The following is a 7,925-nucleotide window of genomic DNA, read 5'->3' on the forward strand; positions in this document are numbered from 1 at the left end:
ATGAGACCAGTCCAGTCACACAGGAAACAATATCTTGGCATAAGCAACAACATATTCAATCCCACCCTAAAAACCCAGTTTCCAATGAATATTGGGGTTTTAGTGTAAAAGGGAACAAAAGGGAACGTGTTTGCAGGTGGTGTGATTAGATATAAAGACTCTGTAACCGGGTATGAATTACAAATTGAACTGCGCATTGATGGCCTTTGAATGTCACCACAAACCTTTGAGATGGGAAATGTCACAACTTTCTAGGCCATGGCAGGTCTGATTAACAGTAGAGGGTGTTAATTTAATACAAGGTTACTGTTGAAAGGTGATCTGCGCGAGGAGACAATGGATTACAGAATAAAGGAGAGGAAGACTAATATTAGACGAGACAGGTGTTGCGGTTTCCCTCCGGGATCACAATCTATATCCCATTCAATTTCCGAACGGCTGTGGCGCGAGGCAGACTACACGGAATTCATTTCCATAGAAGTGAGACACGCGAGACTGACTGGAGGAGGATTTTGCCTCTGTGGCGGAGGTGCACGTGCGACCTCTTCTGCAAGAGACTTGAACCACAGAAAACACTCATGTATGAGCACACACGCCGAACATCAATTATTGTATGCTGTTTAGAGAGTGGGAGCATGGCATGTTGAAGAAGCCTGCAGCGAACACACGAGGTTTCGGAGTATCTTTTTCGATTTTCATTTGATTCGACTTTTACCAGTAGGCTAGTTTCATTTTATTTTCGGTTTTATTTGCATTTTTCAAAACCAGTCATTGTTATAGCACAAGTGTGTGAATAATAATTGCGATTAATCGCAAATGTCTGTACAGATAGCCTATTTTATTTTCTTTCGAATCATGGACGGCTTTAATTAAACTAGATACGCATAACCCAATAACTAATTATAGAACTTATGAAGATCAATAATCGATTAAATCGAGAAAAACACATGGTGCAAAACAGGCAGAAACTGAAGGAAACCCACAAGACCACCAGATTAAAGTTTAATAGTATCAGATCGGCAGTGGTGTAATGTAACGAAGTAATAATACTTCGTTACAGTACTTAAGTATTTTTTGGGAGTATCTGTACTTTACTTGAGTTTTTATATTTCAGCCAACTTTTACTTTTACTCCACTACAATTCCTAATTAAAATTTATACTTTTACTCTCCGATACATTTTCCCGAAGCATATTCGTTACTTACTACAAAATAGTCAGAAGAACATGGACTGCAGGAAAGCAGGTTTAACGAATCAGCGGTCTGGCGTTTGCAAGTTATGCCGAGTTCACACTGCACGATTTTCAAACTCGTCGGATCGCCGTTGTTTTCACACTGCGTGACTATCTGAGGTAGCATTCAGTTGCTGCTGTGTTCACATTGCATGATGGATCGGCGACAGGGGGTTTCACATTGCATGACTTCACAATAGGAAGAATCGCCAACAGCTCTGTCTGGTCCGCAAACTACATTGGGAACAGGGATTGGGTGTTCTGCAAAGAGAGTTGGAGGTAAATAATTTTGCAGTAGGCTAACTGTTATGCTGATGTTGTGGCTGGGCAAGCAAATGTTTGTGCTTGTTTCTGTATGATATCATTGTTCATATATATATATTAAAATACTGATATTCTGATTCTGAAAATACTGATAAAATCGTGCAGTGTGAACTCGGCATTAGACTCTTAAAAAAACACCTTTGCTCATGTGTAAACAAGTGCGCGCACAACCGTGGATGATTCATTTCCCATTCAAGTCGAGTCTGGGGCGTGCGATACAGCATCGTCTGCGATAATATGGTAAGTGTTGTTGTAATTATGTGCGATCTGACATTATCAAGTAGGCCATATCACGAAATCACACACAGAGTGCACGTTGATTTATTAGTCTATTAAAACTCAAAATTCCAGGCATTCTAAATTGTAGACAGCAAAAATGCTTCCGTATGCTTTTTATATTTTTATAATTTAATATAGTTAACTTAATCTATGTCACACAAAGAGTACCGTTTCTCTGCAGATATCAGCATGAACACATTTAATAATAATTTTGTACACGTTCAGTAAAGCAATAAGTGACTTACATTTTAGACATAATAGGCTATTGCTTGTTTTTGCTAAATTTTTCTAACGAAAATAGTTCCAAACAAAGATCACAGCACTGTTTTGCGTCTCTGAGCAATGGTGTTTACTTATTGAATGAATTGTGTAAATCTAAATGCTATTTCAGATGCAGATTCCAGAAATGTTTTCTTATGTTGGAGTGAAAGACGCCAAGTAGAAAGAGTTAAAACTGAACACAATCTTGCTACTCAAGCTGTGTATTAACATTTTTATATATATTTATTTGCTTCTTTTCCATTTTGCATTTACTTGTACTATTACTTTCAATACTTAAGTACGTTTAAGATTAAAAAAATACTTTTCGTACTTAAGTACAATAAATATCACATACTTTAAGACTTTTACTCAAGTAATATTCTAAACGGTAACTTCAACTTCTACCAAAGTAATTTTCTGGTAAGATATCTGTACTTTTACTTGAGTATGGCTTTCAGGTACTTTATACGCCACTGCAGATCGGTGTAATTTTTATGTAGCCTAACACAATAATGATTATGTTTCCCATTCAGCACTAGTGCTTTTCTATTCTACATAATTACCTATGACACCTTTAACTTTACGTTTAAAAATGGACTATTAGTATTGTAACTCTAGAAGTTATAACTCTTAACTTTTGATATCTGCCAAACTAACTTTAAACAAAGTAGCCTACATTTTCCGGTACTTTGGCAGTGACCTCATTACTAGGCTATATGCATTTGATTAGTGTGACACATCTCTAGGTCTGATCAAATCATGTAACCAGGAAATGTCAAGTCTACATGTCTTGGACTCACCTGTCAGTTACAATATGAGCCAGCCGGATGACATTGATAATGACTGTGTGTGTATCATTACAAGTTCCTTGGCTGCAGTGTTTGTCCCGTGTCATGTGGTGCACGTTGAGGCAACCGTAAGCATTGCTTAGTTTCAAAAACAAGTATCCAAAACAAAATCCGCATTTGTGTGTGTTTTTTTCCCCCACAGTATCATTAGCTGTTTGTGTATTTCATCCCTCTTGGTTTTGAATAAATAATATTTGGTCGATAGAATATATTGTTGATGTTCTAACTGCCAAGATGATGTTCTGTGTTCCTCAGATATACGCTAAATGATAAATAAACTTATTAAGCGTTATTAAAATACTTTGGAAACCAAAGTAAATAAAAAAAGACATTGTTATGATATAAGCTAGACACATTATAGCTAGAATTACATTTGTTGATTTAGTGAAAACATGAGTTGAGGAATAGATTTATTATTATTAGTATTATTTACTGCAGGCTTCCTGAAAATGCTTAATTGAATTACTTTTATAGTTTTTCATAATATGCATATTTATTGGGACAAAAAGCCACAACTTTGCTTAATTTAATTAACTGAATTAATTTAATAGTTTTTCATAATATGCATATTTTTTGGGGTAAAAAGCCACAACTTGCAAAAGATTCCTCTACAATCTTGCGTAAATGATATGGTGACATCTAGTGGTAGTGCAGTGCTTGTACAGTTGTAACTATGCTGATGCACCTGGGCTGCGTTTCTCAAAGCATCGTGAGATATTATTGGGCGTTGATCGTAGAGACCGTTGGTGGCAATGATTCTACGATCTACTTAGGCTTACGATGCTTTTGGGAAATGCAGCCCCGGACATAATAACATAGTGGCTTAAGAATTATTAGACAGAAACTCACAAAATTAGACGATAAATGATAAAAACCTTATCCAAAAGCACCTATTGAGATCAGATCAGGAACAGAATGTATTACTTCACTAGATTGCTTCCAAAATACTGAAAACTGGCTTTAATACAGACATCAGGAACAAGTATAAATAACATTAAAACAGCAGGTGGCTTTTTAAACCAATCTAAACAAACAAAATGTTCTGAAACAAACTGTTCTGTAAATATATTATAGCTAAAAGTAAAAAGGTCAAGATGTGAGTTATAGTTCCCAGCTGTTGAATATCATTCTGAGGTATTTTTATGAACATTTATCAGAATTTCTGTTGTTTTGCCTTGAGAAAAATATGCAGTATAAGCAGTGTAAAATAAATCACAACCTCTGGAATGTGACCATGTGCAGTTCAGGAAAAAAACATGAGTAAAGACAAGAATTCTTAGATTAACCTTAGATTGAAAGCAAACTTTTAATGGTAAACTTAAACCCTAACCCTTAAACCCTGTTAGTTACAGCTATTCTCTGAGCTCAAAAGCATTTATTAAGCAGATAGGTAAAGAGCTGCATTCAAAGCCCTTATAAAATCTGTGGCAGCTCATTCCATAGCAATGCACTATGTAGAAAATCTCTTGGCACCTGTACACAGCCTACAGTTAGAACAATGAACTATACTTGACAGAAGAATTGTTCTGATAAACAGTAATAGTCAATGTAACTGTTTATTGAACATTTGTGGAAATCATGTTGTCATCATACAGCAATAAATAAATTGTAATAAATTACAGTAATAAATTGTTTTACTAAGTGTATTAATGGACTCTGCACTCAAGAGTTGTTCACAGCCTTGGAAAACAGCAGCCTATAAGTCCAAACCATAGGTCAGCATCAATGAGAGACCAACTGGAAACCAGTAGAAAAGTGTAACGTTAACAGGAAAACAAAACAAGTCCACTTCCAGACAGGTGCACGTGTACGCAAAAAGCAAAAACTGTAGCTACTACAAGAGCACCATCTAGTGGATGATAGAAGGAAACACAGAGGTCTTCCCTCCACAGAAGTCAATTATGTGTTTTATTACTTCTGAATACTTAAAAGTATTGTATCCGTAACAGTTTTTATATGTAATATTATTTTATTATAACACATTTAATTGTAACAAATTATTAGTATATCAGGATATGAAATCATCTCTCAGTCGGGTCTTAGATTTGGTCATGGTGCTACAGATTCGGTCAAAGGCACTCGTTCATTTCGTCAACATAAACATGATGTCCACAGGTGGTACATTTTATATATCAGCTACATTAATCTTCAGTGTTAATAAGATTGTCAAGCCACCATATGCAGCAGATTTATCAAGGCTTCAAAAACTACTGAACGTGTCTCACACATGGGCTCCTCTGCTGTGTACACATATCGCTAGCTCTCTCCGTGTGTGTGTGTGTGTGTGTTACGAGCTGGCACTAAAAGGTAATGACTACTTTAGACTGGTTGCCTAACAAGTAATTGTTACTTCTAAAGTGTTAATGGAACAAACTACAAATACCAAAAACTGACTGCACATTTTCCCAATTAGTAATTACACAGTGTGACAGTATAGGCCTATCATATAAAATAATTACAGACTACTTGTGATTTCACGCTGCAATACAGCAGAGGTGCAGTAAAGCGAAACAATCATGGTTTTCCATTGTAAGGTAAAAAAAAGTGTTGGCCTTAAAGGTGCAGTAAGCGATTAAATCTACACTCAAACAAACTATTTTGTTAATATTTGGCAGCTGTCTCTTCTGTGTGGAAAAAATTTGTGTTTTTCTATATAGCCCTGGCTGTGAAAACAGGGAAAATATAGTGAATCGGACCAATCCAAGCAAGCATCACAACACTCTTGTAGCCAATCAGCAATAGGGGGCGTGTATGCGCATGATGGGGAGGAGAGAGAGTGAGAAAGCGGGAGATTTGTAAAAAGAATGTAGCCAGAGAGATGACTGAGATCAAAAAGAAAAATGTAAGATGAATATCATCGGAAAAATAAGGATTTTCGATCAGGTGAGAACTAGAACCGTTTCCAAGAATAGAGAGACATTTGAGAACAGGAAGAAGACCTGACAAAGGACACCGAGGTAGCTTTGTTTCTGCTTGACACGTGAGTGAGATTGGTTTTGATATGTTTCACAGAAACAAGATATGCTGTTGTTGTAATATTAGTTAATATTCTAACAGGACTGATTCGTCCATACTTGCGCGAGTAAGCTGCCTGATGCGCCAACTGTTAGTGGTTGCATAGTCGTGTTGTATCCACCTTTTTTCCTAACGAGTCTACTGCGTTTTAAATTGTGGGAGGCACTTCCGATTTCCACTCAAAAAGACTGCAACAAATGGGCTAGTTGCATATCTCCGCCATCTTTGATTTCCAGTCTAGTGAGTGTGTGCATAGATACTTCCGGGTTTGCTAAACGCCAGTGCAGAGAACTGGAGAAATCCAAATACTACCTTATATATGTTTACAGGATTTATAATATCACTGAAAAATGCAAATAAGATCCACACTGCTATTATTACTAAGCTATAAATGTTAACTGAGCCAGTGGCTTTTGAAACTTATGTATGTTTGTGTCCGGTGAATGAATGAAATACAATCCTACTGTTCACGAAATAAAAGTTGCCTTGATCTCATGGTGCGTTCACATAAACTATGTCTATTTCCCTTACCAATTATGTAAATGTACAAATTACTTTTCTCGAAAATGTTTGTATTACATTGACTTTTTCTTAAAACTGAAATACATTTACCTTGTGAGACACCAGCTGCAACTGATCATCATAAATACCCATTTCTCAATTCTGCACATAGGCCTACATCATTTTGCTCAATCAATATTTTCACAACATATTTTACACAGTTAACTTTGCATCAAACATATTTTTAAATGAAAACACGGGCTCTTTCACAAAACATAAATATTAATAAAAACGCACAGGAAAATGCAAACACCGATTTTTTTAATAAATGCAAACCTACCATAATTATGCTAAATTGTACAGATACAGTTATAAATGATTATACCAAATAAAGTTAATAAAACACATTGTGTCCATAATGCAGAAATCTCTGAGCATCTCATTTGAGGCTCTGAGCATCTCATTAGAGCCTTCAGAGGCTTGTAGGCTAGAGTCCTCCTCGGCATTAAACGCTAGAATGAGAGTCTAGTAAGTGCACGTGACTACGTCACATAAATTCTCGCCCTCACCGTCACGGCACGAAAATACAAATAAAAGTTTGTTTTGGAAAAATACTTTGCATTACAAATAATTATATTATTTGGCTTTCTATTAATGCAATACAGTAAATCACAGCTGTCTACAGTCTCCCGGTGGCTTACATTATTGGCAGTTTAGCATTTAGGGAGTAATTTACACCAAAAAAAACAAAAAAACATCTATGCTTTCATGCCCGAAAACATTATTTTTGTCTTACATTTCATAATAAATTCAGACAAGCTCAGTACTGAATAATTTTTCGTCAGGTTATTTTCATGAAATGGAATGGGTACAAAGGATTGTGGGTGATTGAAGGTCGCGGAGGATTCATCCAATGCATCAAGAGACTTCTTTAAAAAACATTAACAATCTTACCGTTCAAAAACTTTTGACTGGTGTATAGGCAACTATAACTTTTCTCTAATTTCTAGCTTTTAATTGGCTTAGAAATCTATAACTGCTGGACAATAACCAATAATAATGATTTGTTTATATACTACAAACACTTTATCACATAATAAGGCAGAATAGTTTCTATACTGTAATAAATGCTATGTCAATTAGCACTGCATTGTTCATTTACTTTATTTATTACCTGCTGGAGATGACTTGGAAAAACACAAATAAACCATATATTGTCACAATCGTATGTTTAATGTCTTCATGTTTCCAAACGTTTCGGTTTTTCTGTGAAAACAACTGTTTTCATACAGCAATAGACGCTTTTGTCCATATTAGGAATTTCCTGGTACAACTTTCTGCGTGAGAGCGCCCTCCGGCTTAGAGTGAATGAAACACACACTGCATGAGAGTGTTTGGCGCTCTGCGATCTCGCCTTATTCTGGGTCAGAATAAAACATCAGATCATGCACAGACTATCCTGTCTC

The sequence above is a fragment of the Sinocyclocheilus rhinocerous genome, unplaced genomic scaffold, assembly GCF_001515625.1.
Source record: "Sinocyclocheilus rhinocerous isolate Xijiao unplaced genomic scaffold, SAMN03320098_v1.1 scaffold468, whole genome shotgun sequence".
Classification (NCBI taxonomy): Eukaryota; Metazoa; Chordata; class Actinopteri; order Cypriniformes; family Cyprinidae; genus Sinocyclocheilus; species Sinocyclocheilus rhinocerous.